The sequence below is a fragment of the Salmo salar genome, chromosome ssa04, assembly GCF_905237065.1.
Source record: "Salmo salar chromosome ssa04, Ssal_v3.1, whole genome shotgun sequence".
NCBI classification, from domain to species: Eukaryota; Metazoa; Chordata; class Actinopteri; order Salmoniformes; family Salmonidae; genus Salmo; species Salmo salar.
This window is the reverse complement of record NC_059445.1, coordinates 84146282-84166303: the sequence shown is the minus strand read 5'-3', so window position 1 is coordinate 84166303 and position 20022 is coordinate 84146282. Positions and strand designations below refer to the sequence as shown.

The following is a 20022-nucleotide window of genomic DNA, read 5'->3' as shown; positions in this document are numbered from 1 at the left end:
CGAGAGAGGAGTGTAGAGCGAGCGAGAGAGAGGAGTGTAGAGCGAGAGGGAAAGGAGTGTAGAGCGAGAGGGAAAGGAGTGTAGAGCGAGAGGGAAAGGAGTGTAGAGAGAGAGAACGTTAGAGAGAGAGAAAGTGTAGAGAGTCCACACAGACCAGAGTCAGTCGGCCAGTCCGGTAGTGACTCACTTGGCTCTGGAGATGAACTTGTAGGTGTCGTTCCAGTAGGCTAGCAGGTCTGTAGCCTCCTCATCATACACACGGATGTTATGGTATTCAAACACACCTGGGAAGAAGTTGTCGATCTCCCTTGTCACGTTCAGAATATACATCACACTGGGGGAGGAGGGGGGGTGGAGAGAAAGGTGGACAGGTTGTCAGTATAGATGTGTAGGCAAAGTAGAGCTAAATAGAATTTATGTTGAGCAGTGCAGTATGGGAGTAGTAGTTCTCCAGAGCATGCCTTACCCACTGTCCTGCAACTCCTCCAGATTGGATGCGTTCCACTCAGAGCCCTGGAGGGAAACCAAAAATATATGAGAGCCAGACAGACAGACGAGCCAGAGAGCCAGAGAGACGAGCCAGAGAGCCAGACAGACGAGCCAGACAGACGAGCCAGAGAGCCAGACAGACGAGCCAGAGAGACGGCCAGAGAGCCAGACAGACAGAAGAGAGCCAGACAGACGAGACAGAGAGCCAGACAGACAGCCAGAGAGCCAGACAGACGAGCCAGACAGACTGAGCCAGAGAGCCAGACAGACGAGCCAGAGAGCCAGACAGACGAGCCAGACAGGAGCCAGAGAGCCAGACAGACGAGCCAGACAGACGAGCCAGAGAGCCAGAGAGACGAGCCAGACAGACGAGCCAGAGAGCCAGACAGACGGACAGAGACCAGACAGACGAGCCAGACAGACGAGCCAGACAGACGACCAGACAGACAGCCAGAGAGCCAGACAGACGAGCCAGACAGACGAGCCAGAGAGCCAGACAGACGCGCCAGAGAGCCAACAGACGAGCCAGAGAGACGTGCCAGAGAGCCAGACAGACGACAGAGAGCCAGACAGACGAGCCAGAGAGCCAGACGACGAGCCAGACAGACGAGCCAGAGAGCCAGACAGACGGACAGAGAGCCAGACAGACGAGCCAGAGAGCCAGACAGACGAGCCAGACAGACGAGACAGAGAGCCAGACAGACGAGCCAGAGAGCCAGACAGACGGACCTACCAGGTAAACATGGTTGAATATCTCAGTGGGACTGTCCATCTGACCCAGGATCAGGATCATCTCATTGTCTATGTACTCCTTAAACTCACACAGGTTACACACCATGTGCACCTCCAGCTCTGTGCGGATCTAGAACAGAACACACAGGTTAAAACACACACACACACACACACACACACACACACACACACACACACACACACACACACACACACACACACACACACACACACACGACAGAACACACAGGTTAAACACACACACAGACAGACAGACAGACAGACAGACAGACAGACAGACAGACAGACAGACAGACAGACAGACAGACAGACAGACAGACAGACAGACAGACAGACAGACAGACAGACACACACACACGACAGAGCACACAGGTTAAACACACACACACACGACAGAGCACACAGGTTAAACACACACACACAAGACATGCATTTCCAACACGCTACTACCAGAATACGACAACTAAGAGAGTATGTTATGCACACACACACACACACACACACACACACCTCTTTGCAGGTGACATTCTCCAGGTCTTTCTGCATCATAATCTCTCTCAGACGAGTGTTGATCAGACGCCCATCCTCTCTCTTTCAGTCGGCCTGGAAACACGCGGCGCCAGTCAAAGTTTTTTCTTTCTCAAGGTTTTACTGCTAACCTACAAAGCATTAAATGGGCTTGCTCCTACCTATCTCTCCGATTAGGTCCTGCCGTACATACCTACACGTACGCTACGGTCACAAAACGCAGTCCTCCTTACTGTCGCTAGAAAATCAACCTAAAAACAGCTGGAGGCAGGGCTTTCTCCTATAGAGATCTATTTTTATGGAATGGTCTGCCTATCCATGTGAGAGACGCAGACTCGGTCTCAACCTTTAAGTCTATATTGAAGACTCATCTCTTCAGTAGGTGCTATGATGTAATGTAGTCTGGCCCAGGAGTGTGAAGCTGAACGGCAAGGCACTGGAGCAACGAACCGCCCTTGCTGTCTCTTCCTAGCCGGTTCCCCTCTCTCCACTGGGATTCTCTGCCTCTGAACTTATTATGGGGGCTGAGTCACTGGCTTACTGGTGCTCTTCAATGCAGTGCCTAGGAGGGCTGAGTCACTGGCTTACTGGTGCTCTTCAATGCAGTGCCTAGGAGGGGTCCACCCATCGTGCCAGGCTTTTTTCACGATACTTGACTTGAGTGGGTTGAGTCACTGACGTGATTTTCCGGTCCGTTTTTGCGTCCCGTCGGGCTCGTGCGGTGGACGAGATATTCGTGGGCTATACTCAGCCTTGTCTCAAGGTAGTAAGTTGGTGGTCTGTTGATATCCCTCTAGTGGTGTGGGGGCTGTGCTTTGGCAAAGTGAGTGAAGTTATATCCTGCCTGGTTGGCCCTGTCCGGGGGTATTGTCGGACAGGGCCACAGTGTCCCCCGACCCTCCTGTCTCAGCCTCCAGTATCTATGCTGTAATAGTCTATGTGCCAGGGGGCTAGGGTCAGTATGTCCTATCTGAACTTAAGTATTCTCTCTCCCTCTCTCCCCTAGGACCATACCTACCTGGCCTGATGACTCCTGGCTTTCCCCAGTCCACCTTGTCGTGCTGCTGATCCAGTTTCTGCTGTTTTGCCTGTGGCTATGGAACCCTGACCTCTTACCTTGTCCCGGATCCTCTCCTGACATTTACTCCTGAGTTGCTGACCTGTTGCACCCTCTACAAACATTGTGATTATTATTTGACCCTGCTGGTCATCTATGAACATCTTGAAGAACAACCTGGCCTTAAATGTCCATGTACTGTTATCTTCACCCGGCACAGCCAGAAGAGGACTGGCCACCCCTCAGTGCCTGGTTCCTCTAGGTTTCTTCCTAGGTTCCTGCCTTTCTAGGGAGTTTTTCCTAGCCACTGTGCTTCTACATCTTTATTGCTTGCTGTCTGGGGTTTTAGGCTGGGTTTCTGTTCAGCATTTTGTGACATCTGATGTAAAAAGGGCTTCATAAATACATTTGATAAGTGTTTGTGTGAGATCACCCTCCTCCTTGACTTCAAAACAAGACGCTGACCCTTTCATTCCTCCTTCCATCCATCCATCTTTCATAACCCCTCCCCCTCCCCCTCTACCCCTTCCTCCAGTTCTACCTGTTCTCCAATTTCCAGCACCACTATGTGAGATTTTAACTATAACAAATATTGTCTATTATATTGACAAGATAGTCGAGTGACTGGCTCTAACAATGGAAATATATGTCCACAAAGATGGAAGGCAGGAGGAAGGAGGCAAGATCAGGTGGGACCATTCTAGCCAATGAGAGGGCAGATAGGCGTGTGAACAACAGGCCATAGAGATAGATAGAGGACTCATCTTTGTATGTGTGCCATTATAGTGTTTGTGGCAGCATTGAGGCCATCTCCATTTTAAAGTAGTACATTTCCTTCTTCATTGGCTGATTACTCCCAACTCATAGGAATCCCCCAGCCAGTTGTCTACTTTTAAATGGTAGAAGCCCTTAATGGCAATGGCCAAGTTAAAACGGGTTATATCCATGATGAGTCCTCCATCTATCTCTCTGACTATTTCTAGAAGGTTCTCTTTTGGTCCATAGAAACAGAACTGATGATGTTAAAACACTCCCTCTAATCTTGATTCATTCAAATGAGACTATAATCACAAGCCCAGCAGACTGGGCTCATGACAGAGTTAGTCCTTAGGTCCCAAGCTTAAAGATGAGCTCTGTGCAAAGCATTCTGGGAAGACTCCTGGTGCTGTGAAGCTCAATAAACATGTAAACATACATGTCACTACACACTGGGTGTTTCTCAAAACGCATACTACCGTGCTCCGAGCACGTAAATTGGAGAACGGGAGGGTCGGAGTATGAGTCCAAATGAAAGTATGCGAAACGGAGCACGGAGTGGACTTCTCGGATGCCTACTCCGTTTGTACATATTTTGAAGCATGCATCAATGCAAGCTTCAACGGAATGCACAGAAATATGACCAAAACATGCCCATTCACATCTCATGTTTTCTGACTACAATATGTTATCGTGATACACTAATAAATAAATACATTCTGTGTTAATTTTGGCATGTTTGCATAGATCGCAAGCCCATAGTAAGTCAATAGGGCTAACTGGCTAGCTAAAACTGTTAGCTAGCTAGCTACAACTGTTAGCTAGCTAGCTACAACTGTTAGCTAGCTAGCTACTACTGTTAGCTAGCTAGCTACCCACAAAGAATTTACATCTACCTTGCGTAACATTATTTTTAGGTCATTTTTGTCTGTTTAACTAGCTGACTAGCTACATTAATATGAGTCACATATTGCTAGCGGATTATTATGAAGTAAAACATTTGCTTTGAGTATATCTTGTTTCATCTCTATTGTTGCCATTGTCCTGGCTGGAAGATGCTTCTCAAATGTTTTCTGCATTTTCAACACTCTCGTCCTCCCAAGAGTGTCCAGTAATTAAGAGAACGTCCTGGGAGAATGCACTCTGGGCACGGTAATCTGCATATTGAGAAACACCCACTCTTTATTTTACTGGGCATCTGTTTTTAATGCTATAATCAAGTGATTCAGATATCCAATTTATTAATAACACATGTTGGAAAATAAACTTGAACCAGTCCAACACGTTATGGGAGGCTGTCTGTGACACTCACACGTCAGAGAAGAGCACGGGACCGTCGGCATGATGTGATTGAACGTCCTGCATGGCGTTCCACTCGTTGATGCGTGATTGGTCAGAGGAGACCCGACTCTGGTAGTAGCTGACCCAGGTCAGGAACAGGCTGCCGGGGAAGTAGTTATGACAACGAGCCACCTCACACGCCTTGTGGAGCGACTGCAGAGCAGACCTGGTAGGGGAGAGAGAGTGGGTGGAGGAGAGAATATAAAGAGAGAGGGGTGGTGGGAGAAGAGAGGGAGAAAGAAAGAAAGAGAGAGGGGTGGAGGGAAGAGAGAGGGGGTGGAGGGAAGAGAGAGGGGGGGTGGAGGGAAGAGAGAGAGAGCGAGAGAGAGGGGTGGAGGGAGGAGAGAGAGGGGTGGAGGGAGGAGAGAGAGAAGAGAGCGAAGGGTGGAGGGAAAAGAGAGAGGGGTGGAGGGAGGAGAGAGGGGGGGCGGAGGGAGGAGAGAGGAGGGAGGAGAGAGAGGGGTGGAGGGAGGAGAGCGAGGAGTGGAGGGAGGAGAGAGAAGGGTGGAGGGAGGAGAGAGGGGGGCGGAGGGAGGAGAGAGGGGGTGGAGGGAGGAGAGAGGGGGTGGAGGGAGGAGAAGAGAGAAGAGAGCGAGGGGTGGAGGGAAAAGAGAGAGGGGTGGAGACATTGGTGGGACATTTAGATGGTAAATGGTAAACTAATCAAGATATATCAGAAAACACTAGCTAACACGGTGCAAACATACCAATAAACAGCATATTGAAAGGTGAAGACCTAAAACGGTGTACTCACCACATGGCCTGCACTGATACAGGCTTGAATACATGGACCCTGTTATCAGTGGACACACTGAAACCCCTGACAGAGAGGAAAGGAGGGAGAAACAGAGGGACAGAGGAAAGGAGAGGGACAGAGGAAAGGAGAGGGACAGAGGAAAGGAGAGGGACAGAGGAAAGGAGAGGGACAGAGGAAAGGAGGGAGAGAGAAAATGAGGGAGAGAGAAACAGAGGGAGAGAGAAACAGTAGAACAGAGGAAAGGAGGGAGAGAGAAAATGAGGGAGAGAGAAATGGAGGGGGAGAGAAACAGAGGGAGAGAGGAAAGGAGGAAGAGAGGAACAGTAGAACAGAGGAAAGGAGGGAGAGAGAAACGGAGGGACAGAGGAAAGGAGGGAGAGAGAAAAGGAGGGACAGAGGAAAGGAGGGAGAGAGAAAATGAGGGAGAGAGAAACAGAGGGAGAGAGAAACAGTAGAACAGAGGAAAGGAGGGAGAGAGAAAATGAGGGAGAGAGAAATGGAGGGAGAGAGAAACAGAGGGAGAGAGGAAAGGAGGAAGAGAGGAACAGTAGAACAGAGGAAAGGAGGGAGAGAGAAACGGAGGGACAGAGGAAAGGAGGGAGAGAGAAAAGGAGGGACAGAGGAAAGGAGGGAGAGAGAAAAGGAGGGACAGAGGATCAAACAAGCAGTCAAACTCCTCTGAACCATACGTCAGTATAGTGTGTTGGTCTGTCCTGTCAGTATAGTGTGTTGGTCTGTCCTGTCAGTATAGTGAGTTGGTCTGTCAGTATAGTGTGTTGGTCTGTCAGTATAGTGTGTTGGTCTGTCAGTATAGTGTGTTGGTCTGTCCTGTCAGTATAGTGTGTTGGTCTGTCAGTATAGTGTGTTGGTCTGTCAGTATAGTGTGTTGGTCTGTCAGTATAGTGTGTTGGTCTGTCCTGTCAGTATAGTGTGTTGGTCTGTCCTGTCAGTATAGTGTGTTGGTCTGTCAGTATAGTGTGTTGGTCTGTCAGTATAGTGTGTTGGTCTGTCCTGTCAGTATAGTGTGTTGGTCTGTCAGTATAGTGTGTTGGTCTGTCAGTATAGTGTGTTGGTCTGTCAGTATAGTGTGTTGGTCTGTCAGTATAGTGTGTTGGTCTGTCCTGTCAGTATAGTGTGTTGGTCTGTCCTGTCAGTATAGTGTGTTGGTCTGTCAGTATAGTGTGTTGGTCTGTCAGTATAGTGTGTTGGTCTGTCAGTATAGTGTGTTGGTCTGTCCTGTCAGTATAGTGTGTTGGTCTGTCAGTATAGTGTGTTGGTCTGTCAGTATAGTGTGTTGGTCTGTCAGTATAGTGTGTTGGTCTGTCCTGTCAGTATAGTGTGTTGGTCTGTCAGTATAGTGTGTTGGTCTGTCAGTATAGTGTGTTGGTCTGTCAGTATAGTGTGTTGGTCTGTCCTGTCAGTATAGTGTGTTGGTCTGTCAGTATAGTGTGTTGGTCTGTCCTGTCAGTATAGTGTGTTGGTATGTCAGTATAGTGTGTTGGTCTGTCAGTATAGTGTGTTGGTCTGTCAGTATAGTGTGTTGGTCTGTCAGTATAGTGTGTTGGTCTGTCAGTATAGTGTGTTGGTCTGTCAGTATAGTGTGTTGGTCTGTCCTGTCAGTATAGTGTGTTGGTCTGTCAGTATAGTGTGTTGGTCTGTCAGTATAGTGTGTTGGTCTGTCCTGTCAGTATAGTGTGTTGGTCTGTCAGTATAGTGTGTTGGTCTGTCCTGTCAGTATAGTGTGTTGGTCTGTCAGTATAGTGTGTTGGTCTGTCAGTATAGTGTGTTGGTCTGTCCTGTCAGTATAGTGTGTTGGTCTGTCAGTATAGTGTGTTGGTCTGTCAGTATAGTGTGTTGGTCTGTCCTGTCAGTATAGTGTGTTGGTCTGTCAGTATAGTGTGTTGGTCTGTCAGTATAGTGTGTTGGTCTGTCAGTATAGTGTGTTGGTCTGTCCTGTCAGTATAGTGTGTTGGTCTGTCAGTATAGTGTGTTGGTCTGTCCTGTCAGTATAGTGTGTTGGTATGTCAGTATAGTGTGTTGGTCTGTCAGTATAGTGTGTTGGTCTGTCAGTATAGTGTGTTGGTCTGTCAGTATAGTGTGTTGGTCTGTCAGTATAGTGTGTTGGTCTGTCAGTATAGTGTGTTGGTCTGTCCTGTCAGTATAGTGTGTTGGTCTGTCCTGTCAGTATAGTGTGTTGGTCTGTCAGTATAGTGTGTTGGTCTGTCAGTATAGTGTGTTGGTCTGTCCTGTCAGTATAGTGTGTTGGTCTGTCAGTATAGTGTGTTGGTCTGTCCTGTCAGTATAGTGTGTTGGTCTGTCAGTATAGTGTGTTGGTCTGTCAGTATAGTGTGTTGGTCTGTCCTGTCAGTATAGTGTGTTGGTCTGTCAGTATAGTGTTGGTCTGTCCTGTCAGTATAGTGTGTTGGTCTGTCAGTATAGTGTGTTGGTCTGTCCTGTCAGTATAGGGTGTTGGTCTGTCAGTATAGTGTGTTGATCTGTCCTGTCAGTATAGTGTGTTGGTCTGTCAGTATAGTGTGTTGGTCTGTCAGTATAGTGTGTTGTCCTGTCAGTATAGTGTGTTGGTCTGTCAGTATAGTGTGTTGGTCTGTCAGTATAGTGTGTTGGTCTGTCCTGTCAGTATATTGTGTTGGTCTGTCAGTATAGTGTGTTGGTCTGTCCTGTCAGTGTAGTGTGTTGGTCTGTCCTGTCAGTATAGTGTGTTGGTCTGTCCTGTCAGTATAGTGTGTTGGTCTGTCAGTATAGTGTGTTGGTCTGTCAGTATAGTGTGTTGGTCTGTCCTGTCAGTATAGTGTGTTGGTCTGTCAGTATAGTGTGTTGTCCTGTCAGTATAGTGTGTTGGCCTGTCAGTATAGTGTGTTGGTCTGTCAGTATAGTGTGTTGGTCTGTCCTGTCAGTATATTGTGTTGGTCTGTCAGTATAGTGTGTTGGTCTGTCCTGTCAGTGTAGTGTGTTGGTCTGTCCTGTCAGTATAGTGTGTTGGTCTGTCCTGTCAGTATAGTGTGTTGGTCTGTCCTGTCAGTATAGTGTGTTGGTCTGTCAGTATAGTGTGTTGGTCTGTCAGTATAGTGTGTTGGTCTGTCAGTATAGTGTGTTGGTCTGTCCTGTCAGTATAGTGTGTTGGTCTGTCAGTATAGTGTGTTGGTCTGTCAGTATAGTGTGTTGGTCTGTCAGTATAGTGTGTTGGTCTGTCCTGTCAGTATAGTGTGTTGGTCTGTCCTGTCAGTATAGTGTGTTGGTCTGTCAGTATAGTGTGTTGGTCTGTCAGTATAGTGTGTTGGTCTGTCCTGTCAGTATAGTGTGTTGGTCTGTCAGTATAGTGTGTTGGTCTGTCAGTATAGTGTGTTGGTCTGTCAGTATAGTGTGTTGGTCTGTCCTGTCAGTATAGTGTGTTGGTCTGTCCTGTCAGTATAGTGTGTTGGTCTGTCAGTATAGTGTGTTGGTCTGTCAGTATAGTGTGTTGGTCTGTCAGTATAGTGTGTTGGTCTGTCCTGTCAGTATAGTGTGTTGGTCTGTCAGTATAGTGTGTTGGTCTGTCAGTATAGTGTGTTGGTCTGTCAGTATAGTGTGTTGGTCTGTCCTGTCAGTATAGTGTGTTGGTCTGTCCTGTCAGTATAGTGTGTTGGTCTGTCAGTATAGTGTGTTGGTCTGTCAGTATAGTGTGTTGGTCTGTCCTGTCAGTATAGTGTGTTGGTCTGTCAGTATAGTGTGTTGGTCTGTCAGTATAGTGTGTTGGTCTGTCAGTATAGTGTGTTGGTCTGTCAGTATAGTGTGTTGGTCTGTCCTGTCAGTATAGTGTGTTGGTCTGTCCTGTCAGTATAGTGTGTTGGTCTGTCAGTATAGTGTGTTGGTCTGTCAGTATAGTGTGTTGGTCTGTCCTGTCAGTATAGTGTGTTGGTCTGTCAGTATAGTGTGTTGGTCTGTCCTGTCAGTATAGTGTGTTGGTCTGTCAGTATAGTGTGTTGGTCTGTCAGTATAGTGTGTTGGTCTGTCCTGTCAGTATAGTGTGTTGGTCTGTCAGTATAGTGTTGGTCTGTCCTGTCAGTATAGTGTGTTGGTCTGTCAGTATAGTGTGTTGGTCTGTCCTGTCAGTATAGGGTGTTGGTCTGTCAGTATAGTGTGTTGATCTGTCCTGTCAGTATAGTGTGTTGGTCTGTCAGTATAGTGTGTTGGTCTGTCAGTATAGTGTGTTGGTCTGTCAGTAGAGTGTGTTGTCCTGTCAGTATAGTGTGTTGGTCTGTCAGTATAGTGTGTTGGTCTGTCAGTATAGTGTGTTGGTCTGTCCTGTCAGTATATTGTGTTGGTCTGTCAGTATAGTGTGTTGGTCTGTCCTGTCAGTGTAGTGTGTTGGTCTGTCCTGTCAGTATAGTGTGTTGGTCTGTCCTGTCAGTATAGTGTGTTGGTCTGTCAGTATAGTGTGTTGGTCTGTCAGTATAGTGTGTTGGTCTGTCCTGTCAGTATAGTGTGTTGGACTGTCAGTATAGTGTGTTGTCCTGTCAGTATAGTGTGTTGGTCTGTCAGTATAGTGTGTTGGTCTGTCAGTATAGTGTGTTGGTCTGTCCTGTCAGTATATTGTGTTGGTCTGTCAGTATAGTGTGTTGGTCTGTCCTGTCAGTGTAGTGTGTTGGTCTGTCCTGTCAGTATAGTGTGTTGGTCTGTCCTGTCAGTATAGTGTGTTGGTCTGTCCTGTCAGTATAGTGTGTTGGTCTGTCAGTATAGTGTGTTGGTCTGTCAGTATAGTGTGTTGGTCTGTCAGTATAGTGTGTTGGTCTGTCCTGTCAGTATAGTGTGTTGGTCTGTCAGTATAGTGTGTTGGTCTGTCAGTATAGTGTGTTGGTCTGTCAGTATAGTGTGTTGGTCTGTCCTGTCAGTATAGTGTGTTGGTCTGTCCTGTCAGTATAGTGTGTTGGTCTGTCAGTATAGTGTGTTGGTCTGTCAGTATAGTGTGTTGGTCTGTCCTGTCAGTATAGTGTGTTGGTCTGTCAGTATAGTGTGTTGGTCTGTCAGTATAGTGTGTTGGTCTGTCAGTATAGTGTGTTGGTCTGTCCTGTCAGTATAGTGTGTTGGTCTGTCAGTATAGTGTGTTGGTCTGTCAGTATAGTGTGTTGGTCTGTCAGTATAGTGTGTTGGTCTGTCCTGTCAGTATAGTGTGTTGGTCTGTCAGTATAGTGTGTTGGTCTGTCAGTATAGTGTGTTGGTCTGTCCTGTCAGTATAGTGTGTTGGTCTGTCAGTATAGTGTGTTGGTCTGTCCTGTCAGTATAGTGTGTTGGTATGTCAGTATAGTGTGTTGGTCTGTCAGTATAGTGTGTTGGTCTGTCAGTATAGTGTGTTGGTCTGTCAGTATAGTGTGTTGGTCTGTCAGTATAGTGTGTTGGTCTGTCAGTATAGTGTGTTGGTCTGTCCTGTCAGTATAGTGTGTTGGTCTGTCCTGTCAGTATAGTGTGTTGGTATGTCAGTATAGTGTGTTGGTCTGTCAGTATAGTGTGTTGGTCTGTCCTGTCAGTATAGTGTGTTGGTCTGTCAGTATAGTGTGTTGGTCTGTCCTGTCAGTATAGTGTGTTGGTCTGTCAGTATAGTGTGTTGGTCTGTCAGTATAGTGTGTTGGTCTGTCCTGTCAGTATAGTGTGTTGGTCTGTCAGTATAGTGTTGGTCTGTCCTGTCAGTATAGTGTGTTGGTCTGTCAGTATAGTGTGTTGGTCTGTCCTGTCAGTATAGGGTGTTGGTCTGTCAGTATAGTGTGTTGATCTGTCCTGTCAGTATAGTGTGTTGGTCTGTCAGTATAGTGTGTTGGTCTGTCAGTATAGTGTGTTGGTCTGTCAGTATAGTGTGTTGTCCTGTCAGTATAGTGTGTTGGTCTGTCAGTATAGTGTGTTGGTCTGTCAGTATAGTGTGTTGGTCTGTCCTGTCAGTATATTGTGTTGGTCTGTCAGTATAGTGTGTTGGTCTGTCCTGTCAGTGTAGTGTGTTGGTCTGTCCTGTCAGTATAGTGTGTTGGTCTGTCCTGTCAGTATAGTGTGTTGGTCTGTCAGTATAGTGTGTTGGTCTGTCAGTATAGTGTGTTGGTCTGTCCTGTCAGTATAGTGTGTTGGTCTGTCAGTATAGTGTGTTGTCCTGTCAGTATAGTGTGTTGGCCTGTCAGTATAGTGTGTTGGTCTGTCAGTATAGTGTGTTGGTCTGTCCTGTCAGTATATTGTGTTGGTCTGTCAGTATAGTGTGTTGGTCTGTCCTGTCAGTGTAGTGTGTTGGTCTGTCCTGTCAGTATAGTGTGTTGGTCTGTCCTGTCAGTATAGTGTGTTGGTCTGTCCTGTCAGTATAGTGTGTTGGTCTGTCAGTATAGTGTGTTGGTCTGTCAGTATAGTGTGTTGGTCTGTCAGTATAGTGTGTTGGTCTGTCCTGTCAGTATAGTGTGTTGGTCTGTCAGTATAGTGTGTTGGTCTGTCAGTATAGTGTGTTGGTCTGTCAGTATAGTGTGTTGGTCTGTCCTGTCAGTATAGTGTGTTGGTCTGTCCTGTCAGTATAGTGTGTTGGTCTGTCAGTATAGTGTGTTGGTCTGTCAGTATAGTGTGTTGGTCTGTCCTGTCAGTATAGTGTGTTGGTCTGTCAGTATAGTGTGTTGGTCTGTCAGTATAGTGTGTTGGTCTGTCCTGTCAGTATAGTGTGTTGGTCTGTCCTGTCAGTATAGTGTGTTGGTCTGTCAGTATAGTGTGTTGGTCTGTCAGTATAGTGTGTTGGTCTGTCCTGTCAGTATAGTGTGTTGGTCTGTCAGTATAGTGTGTTGGTCTGTCAGTATAGTGTGTTGGTCTGTCAGTATAGTGTGTTGGTCTGTCCTGTCAGTATAGTGTGTTGGTCTGTCAGTATAGTGTGTTGGTCTGTCAGTATAGTGTGTTGGTCTGTCAGTATAGTGTGTTGGTCTGTCCTGTCAGTATAGTGTGTTGGTCTGTCAGTATAGTGTGTTGGTCTGTCCTGTCAGTATAGTGTGTTGGTATGTCAGTATAGTGTGTTGGTATGTCAGTATAGTGTGTTGGTCTGTCAGTATAGTGTGTTGGTCTGTCAGTATAGTGTGTTGGTCTGTCAGTATAGTGTGTTGGTCTGTCAGTATAGTGTGTTGGTCTGTCCTGTCAGTATAGTGTGTTGGTCTGTCCTGTCAGTATAGTGTGTTGGTCTGTCAGTATAGTGTGTTGGTCTGTCAGTATAGTGTGTTGGTCTGTCCTGTCAGTATAGTGTGTTGGTCTGTCAGTATAGTGTGTTGGTCTGTCCTGTCAGTATAGTGTGTTGGTCTGTCAGTATAGTGTGTTGGTCTGTCAGTATAGTGTGTTGGTCTGTCCTGTCAGTATAGTGTGTTGGTCTGTCAGTATAGTGTTGGTCTGTCCTGTCAGTATAGTGTGTTGGTCTGTCAGTATAGTGTGTTGGTCTGTCCTGTCAGTATAGGGTGTTGGTCTGTCAGTATAGTGTGTTGATCTGTCCTGTCAGTATAGTGTGTTGGTCTGTCAGTATAGTGTGTTGGTCTGTCAGTATAGTGTGTTGGTCTGTCAGTATAGTGTGTTGTCCTGTCAGTATAGTGTGTTGGTCTGTCAGTATAGTGTGTTGGTCTGTCAGTATAGTGTGTTGGTCTGTCCTGTCAGTATATTGTGTTGGTCTGTCAGTATAGTGTGTTGGTCTGTCCTGTCAGTGTAGTGTGTTGGTCTGTCCTGTCAGTATAGTGTGTTGGTCTGTCCTGTCAGTATAGTGTGTTGGTCTGTCAGTATAGTGTGTTGGTCTGTCAGTATAGTGTGTTGGTCTGTCCTGTCAGTATAGTGTGTTGGTCTGTCAGTATAGTGTGTTGTCCTGTCAGTATAGTGTGTTGGCCTGTCAGTATAGTGTGTTGGTCTGTCAGTATAGTGTGTTGGTCTGTCCTGTCAGTATATTGTGTTGGTCTGTCAGTATAGTGTGTTGGTCTGTCCTGTCAGTGTAGTGTGTTGGTCTGTCCTGTCAGTATAGTGTGTTGGTCTGTCCTGTCAGTATAGTGTGTTGGTCTGTCAGTATAGTGTGTTGGTCTGTCAGTATAGTGTGTTGGTCTGTCCTGTCAGTATAGTGTGTTTGTCTGTCCTGTCAGTATAGTGTGTTGGTCTGTCCTGTCAGTATAGTGTGTTGGTCTGTCAGTATAGTGTGTTGGTCTGTCAGTATAGTGTGTTGGTCTGTCCTGTCAGTATAGTGTGTTGGTCTGTCAGTATAGTGTGTTGGTCTGTCCTGTCAGTATAGTGTGTTGGTCTGTCCTGTCAGTATAGTGTGTTGGTCTGTCAATATAGTGTGTTGTCCTGTCAGTATAGTGTGTTGGTCTGTCAGTATAGTGTGTTGGTCTGTCAGTATAGTGTGTTGGTCTGTCCTGTCAGTATATTGTGTTGGTCTGTCAGTATAGTGTGTTGGTCTGTCCTGTCAGTGTAGTGTGTTGGTCTGTCCTGTCAGTATAGTGTGTTGGTCTGTCCTGTCAGTATAGTGTGTTGGTCTGTCAGTATAGTGTGTTGGTCTGTCAGTATAGTGTGTTGGTCTGTCCTGTCAGTATAGTGTGTTGGACTGTCAGTATAGTGTGTTGTCCTGTCAGTATAGTGTGTTGGTCTGTCAGTATAGTGTGTTGGTCTGTCAGTATAGTGTGTTGGTCTGTCCTGTCAGTATATTGTGTTGGTCTGTCAGTATAGTGTGTTGGTCTGTCCTGTCAGTGTAGTGTGTTGGTCTGTCCTGTCAGTATAGTGTGTTGGTCTGTCCTGTCAGTATAGTGTGTTGGTCTGTCCTGTCAGTATAGTGTGTTGGTCTGTCAGTATAGTGTGTTGGTCTGTCAGTATAGTGTGTTGGTCTGTCAGTATAGTGTGTTGGTCTGTCCTGTCAGTATAGTGTGTTGGTCTGTCAGTATAGTGTGTTGGTCTGTCAGTATAGTGTGTTGGTCTGTCAGTATAGTGTGTTGGTCTGTCCTGTCAGTATAGTGTGTTGGTCTGTCCTGTCAGTATAGTGTGTTGGTCTGTCAGTATAGTGTGTTGGTCTGTCAGTATAGTGTGTTGGTCTGTCCTGTCAGTATAGTGTGTTGGTCTGTCAGTATAGTGTGTTGGTCTGTCAGTATAGTGTGTTGGTCTGTCAGTATAGTGTGTTGGTCTGTCCTGTCAGTATAGTGTGTTGGTCTGTCAGTATAGTGTGTTGGTCTGTCAGTATAGTGTGTTGGTCTGTCAGTATAGTGTGTTGGTCTGTCCTGTCAGTATAGTGTGTTGGTCTGTCAGTATAGTGTGTTGGTCTGTCAGTATAGTGTGTTGGTCTGTCCTGTCAGTATAGTGTGTTGGTCTGTCAGTATAGTGTGTTGGTCTGTCCTGTCAGTATAGTGTGTTGGTCTGTCAGTATAGTGTGTTGGTCTGTCAGTATAGTGTGTTGGTCTGTCAGTATAGTGTGTTGGTCTGTCAGTATAGTGTGTTGGTCTGTCAGTATAGTGTGTTGGTCTGTCAGTATAGTGTGTTGGTCTGTCCTGTCAGTATAGTGTGTTGGTCTGTCCTGTCAGTATAGTGTGTTGGTCTGTCAGTATAGTGTGTTGGTCTGTCAGTATAGTGTGTTGGTCTGTCCTGTCAGTATAGTGTGTTGGTCTGTCAGTATAGTGTGTTGGTCTGTCCTGTCAGTATAGTGTGTTGGTCTGTCAGTATAGTGTGTTGGTCTGTCAGTATAGTGTGTTGGTCTGTCCTGTCAGTATAGTGTGTTGGTCTGTCAGTATAGTGTTGGTCTGTCCTGTCAGTATAGTGTGTTGGTCTGTCAGTATAGTGTGTTGGTCTGTCCTGTCAGTATAGGGTGTTGGTCTGTCAGTATAGTGTGTTGATCTGTCCTGTCAGTATAGTGTGTTGGTCTGTCAGTATAGTGTGTTGGTCTGTCAGTATAGTGTGTTGGTCTGTCAGTATAGTGTGTTGTCCTGTCGGTATAGTGTGTTGGTCTGTCAGTATAGTGTGTTGGTCTGTCAGTATAGTGTGTTGGTCTGTCCTGTCAGTATATTGTGTTGGTCTGTCAGTATAGTGTGTTGGTCTGTCCTGTCAGTGTAGTGTGTTGGTCTGTCCTGTCAGTATAGTGTGTTGGTCTGTCCTGTCAGTATAGTGTGTTGGTCTGTCCTGTCAGTATAGTGTGTTGGTCTGTCAGTATAGTGTGTTGGTCTGTCAGTATAGTGTGTTGGTCTGTCCTGTCAGTATAGTGTGTTGGTCTGTCAGTATAGTGTGTTGTCCTGTCAGTATAGTGTGTTGGCCTGTCAGTATAGTGTGTTGGTCTGTCAGTATAGTGTGTTGGTCTGTCCTGTCAGTATATTGTGTTGGTCTGTCAGTATAGTGTGTTGGTCTGTCCTGTCAGTGTAGTGTGTTGGTCTGTCCTGTCAGTATAGTGTGTTGGTCTGTCCTGTCAGTATAGTGTGTTGGTTCCTGTCAGTATAGTGTGTTGGTCTGTCAGTATAGTGTGTTGGTCTGTCCTGTCAGTATAGTGTGTTGGTCTGTCCGCAGTATAGTGTGTTGGTCTGTCCTGTCAGTATAGTGTGTTGGTCTGTCAGTATAGTGTGTTGGTCTGTCTGTCAGTATAGTGTGTTGGTCTGTCCTGTCAGTATAGTGTGTTGGTCTGTCAGTATAGTGTGTTGGTCTGTCAGTATAGTGTGTTGGTCTGTCCTGTCAGTATAGTGTGTTGGTCTGTCAGTATAGTGTGTTGCTTCCTGTCAGTATAGTGTGTTGGTCTGTCAGTATAGTGTGTTGGTCTGTCAGTATAGTGTGTTGGTCTGTCCTGTCAGTATAGTGTGTTGGTCTGTTCTGTCAGTATAGTGTGTTGGTCTGTCAGTATAGTGTGTTGGTCTGTCAGTATAGTGTGTTGGTCTGTCAGTATAGTGTGTTGGTCTGTCCTGTCAGTATAGTGTGTTGGTCTGTCAGTATAGTGTGTTGGTCTGTCCTGTCAGTATAGTGTGTTGGTCTGTCTGTCAGTATAGTGTGTTGGTCTGTCAGTATAGTGTGTTGGTCTGTCAGTATAGTGTGTTGGTCTGTCTGTCAGTATAGTGTGTTGGTCTGTCTCAGTATAGTGTGTTGGTCTGTCAGTATAGTGTGTTGGTCTGTCCTAGTATAGTGTGTTGGTCTGTCCAGTATAGTGTGTTGGTCTGTCAGTATAGTGTGTTGGTCTGTCGTCAGTATAGTGTGTTGGTCTGTCAGTATAGTGTGTTGGTCTGTCAGTATAGTGTGTTGGTCTGTCAGTATAGTGTGTTGGTCTGTCCTGTCAGTATAGTGTGTTGGTCTGTCCTGTCAGTATAGTGTGTTGGTTCTGTCAGTATAGTGTGTTGGTCTGTCAGTATAGTGTGTTGGTCTGTCCTTAGTATAGTGTGTTGGTCTGTCAGTATAGTGTGTTGGTCTGTCAGTATAGTGTGTTGGTCTGTCGTCAGTATAGTGTGTTGGTCTGTCCTGTCAGTATAGTGTGTTGGTCTGTCAGTATAGTGTGTTGGTCTGTCAGTATAGTGTGTTGGTCTGTCCTGTCAGTATAGTGTGTTGGTCCTGTCAGTATAGTGTGTTGGTCTGTCCTGTCAGTATAGTGTGTTGGTCTGTCAGTATAGTGTGTTGGTCTGCCTGTCAGTATAGTGTGTTGGTCTGTCAGTATAGTGTGTTGATCTGTCCTGTCAGTATAGTGTGTTGGTCTGTCAGTATAGTGTGTTGGTCTGTCCTGTCAGTATAGTGTGTTGGTCTGTCAGTATAGTGTGTTGCGTCCTGTCAGTATAGTGTGTTGGTCTGTCAGTATAGTGTGTTGGTCTGTCAGTATAGTGTGTTGGTCTGTCCTGTCAGTATATTGTGTTGGTCTGTCAGTATAGTGTGTTGGTCTGTCCTGTCAGTGTAGTGTGTTGGTCTGTCCTGTCAGTATAGTGTGTTGGTCTGTCCTGTCAGTATAGTGTGTTGGTCTGTCAGTATAGTGTGTTGGTCTGTCAGTATAGTGTGTTGGTCTGTCCTGTCAGTATAGTGTGTTGGTCCTGTCAGTATAGTGTGTTGTCTGTCCTGTCAGTATAGTGTGTTGGTCTGTCAGTATAGTGTGTTGGTCTGTCAGTATAGTGTGTTGGTCTGTCCTGTCAGTATATTGTGTTGGTCTGTCAGTATAGTGTGTTGGTCTGTCCTGTCAGTATAGTGTGTTGGTCTGTCCTGTCAGTATAGTGTGTTGGTCTGTCCTGTCAGTATAGTGTGTTGGTCTGTCAGTATAGTGTGTTGGTCTGTCAGTATAGTGTGTTGGTCTCCTGTCAGTATAGTGTGTTGGTCTGTCCTGTCAGTATAGTGTGTTGGTCTGTCCTTAGTATAGTGTGTTGGTCTGTCCTGTCAGTATAGTGTGTTGGTCTGTCAGTATAGTGTGTTGGTCTGTCCTGTCAGTATAGTGTGTTGGTCTGTCCTGTCAGTATAGTGTGTTGGTCTGTCCTGTCAGTATAGTGTGTTGGTCTGTCAGTATAGTGTGTTGGTCTGTCATTATAGTGTGTTGGTCTGTCCTGTCAGTATAGTGTGTTGGTCTGTCCTGTCAGTATAGTGTGTTGGTCTGTCCTGTCAGTATAGTGTGTTGGTCTGTCAGTATAGTGTGTTGTCCTGTCAGTATAGTGTGTTGGTCTGTCCTCAGTATAGTGTGTTGGTCTGTCCTGTCAGTATAGTGTGTTGGTCTGTCCTGTCAGTGTAGTGTGTTGGTCTGTCAGTATAGTGTGTTGGTCTGTCCTGTCAGTATAGTGTGTTGGTCTGTCCTGTCAGTATAGTGTGTTGGTCTGTCCTGTCAGTATAGTGTGTTGGTCTGTCCTGTCAGTATAGTGTGTTGGTCTGTCAGTATAGTGTGTTGGTCTGTCAGTATAGTGTGTTGGTCTGTCAGTATAGTGTGTTGGTCTGTCCTGTCAGTATAGTGTGTTGGTCTGTCCAGTATAGTGTGTTGGTCTGTCAGTATAGTGTGTTGGTCTGTCCTGTCAGTATAGTGTGTTGGTCTGTCCTGTCAGTATAGTGTGTTGGTCTGTTCTGTCAGTATAGTGTGTTGGTCTGTCCAGTATAGTGTGTTGGTCGTCCTGTCAGTATAGTGTGTTGGTCTGTCAGTATAGTGTGTTGGTCTGTCCTGTCAGTATAGTGTGTTGGTCTGTCCTGTCAGTATAGTGTGTTGGTCTGTCCTGTCAGTATAGTGTGTTGGTCTGTCAGTATAGTGTGTTGGTCTGTCCTGTCAATATAGTGTGTTGGTCTGTCAGTATAGTGTGTTGGTCTGTCCTGTCAGTATAGTGTGTTGGTCTGTCAGTATAGTGTGTTGGTCTGTCCTGTCAGTATAGTGTGTTGGTCTGTCAGTATAGTGTGTTGGTCTGTCAGTATAGTGTGTTGGTCTGTCAGTATAGTGTGTTGTCCTGTCAGTATAGTGTGTTGGTCTGTCAGTATAGTGTGTTGGTCTGTCCTGTCAGTATATTGTGTTGGTCTGTCAGTATAGTGTGTTGGTCTGTCCTGTCAGTGTAGTGTGTTGGTCTGTCCTGTCAGTATAGTGTGTTGGTCTGTCCTGTCAGTATAGTGTGTTGGTCTGTCAGTATAGTGTGTTGGTCTGTCAGTATAGTGTGTTGGTCTGTCCTGTCAGTATAGTGTGTTGGTCTGTCCTGTCAGTATAGTGTGTTGGTCTGTCCTGTCAGTATAGTGTGTTGGTCTGTCAGTATAGTGTGTTGTCCTGTCGTATAGTGTGTTGGTCTGTCAGTATAGTGTGTTGGTCTGTCCTGTCAGTATAGTGTGTTGGTCTGTCAGTATAGTGTGTTGGTCTGTCAGTATAGTGTGTTGGTCTGTCCTGTCAGTATAGTGTGTTGGTCTGTCCTGTCAGTATAGTGTGTTGGTGGTCCTGTCAGTATAGTGTGTTGGTCTGTCAGTATAGTGTGTTGGTCTGTCCTGTCAGTATAGTGTGTTGGTCTGTCAGTATAGTGTGTTGGTCTGTCAGTATAGTGTGTTGGTCTGTCAGTATAGTGTGTTGGTCTGTCAGTATAGTGTGTTGGTCTGTCAGTATAGTGTGTTGGTCTGTCCTGTCAGTATAGTGTGTTGGTCTGGTCTGTCAGTATAGTGTGTTGGTCTGTCAGTATAGTGTGTTGGTCCTGTCAGTATAGTGTGTTGGTCTGTCAGTATAGTGTGTTGGTCTGTCCTGTCAGTATAGTGTGTTGGTCTGTCCTGTCAGTATAGTGTGTTGGTCTGTCAGTATAGTGTGTTGGTCTGTCCTGTCAGTATACTGTGTTGGTCTGTCCTGTCAGTATAGTGTGTTGGTCTGTCCTGTCAGTATAGTGTGTTGGTCTGTCAGTATAGTGTGTTGGTCTGTCCTGTCAGTATAGTGTGTTGGTCTGTCAGTATA

The 20022-nt window shown here is 46.0% G+C and overlaps 1 pseudogene; it reads right to left on the bottom strand.

The window, feature by feature from the left end:
• The window catches only part of LOC123742367 (protein phosphatase Slingshot homolog 2-like), a 62040-nt pseudogene that overhangs the window by 7887 nt on the left and 34131 nt on the right, over positions 1–20022 (bottom strand).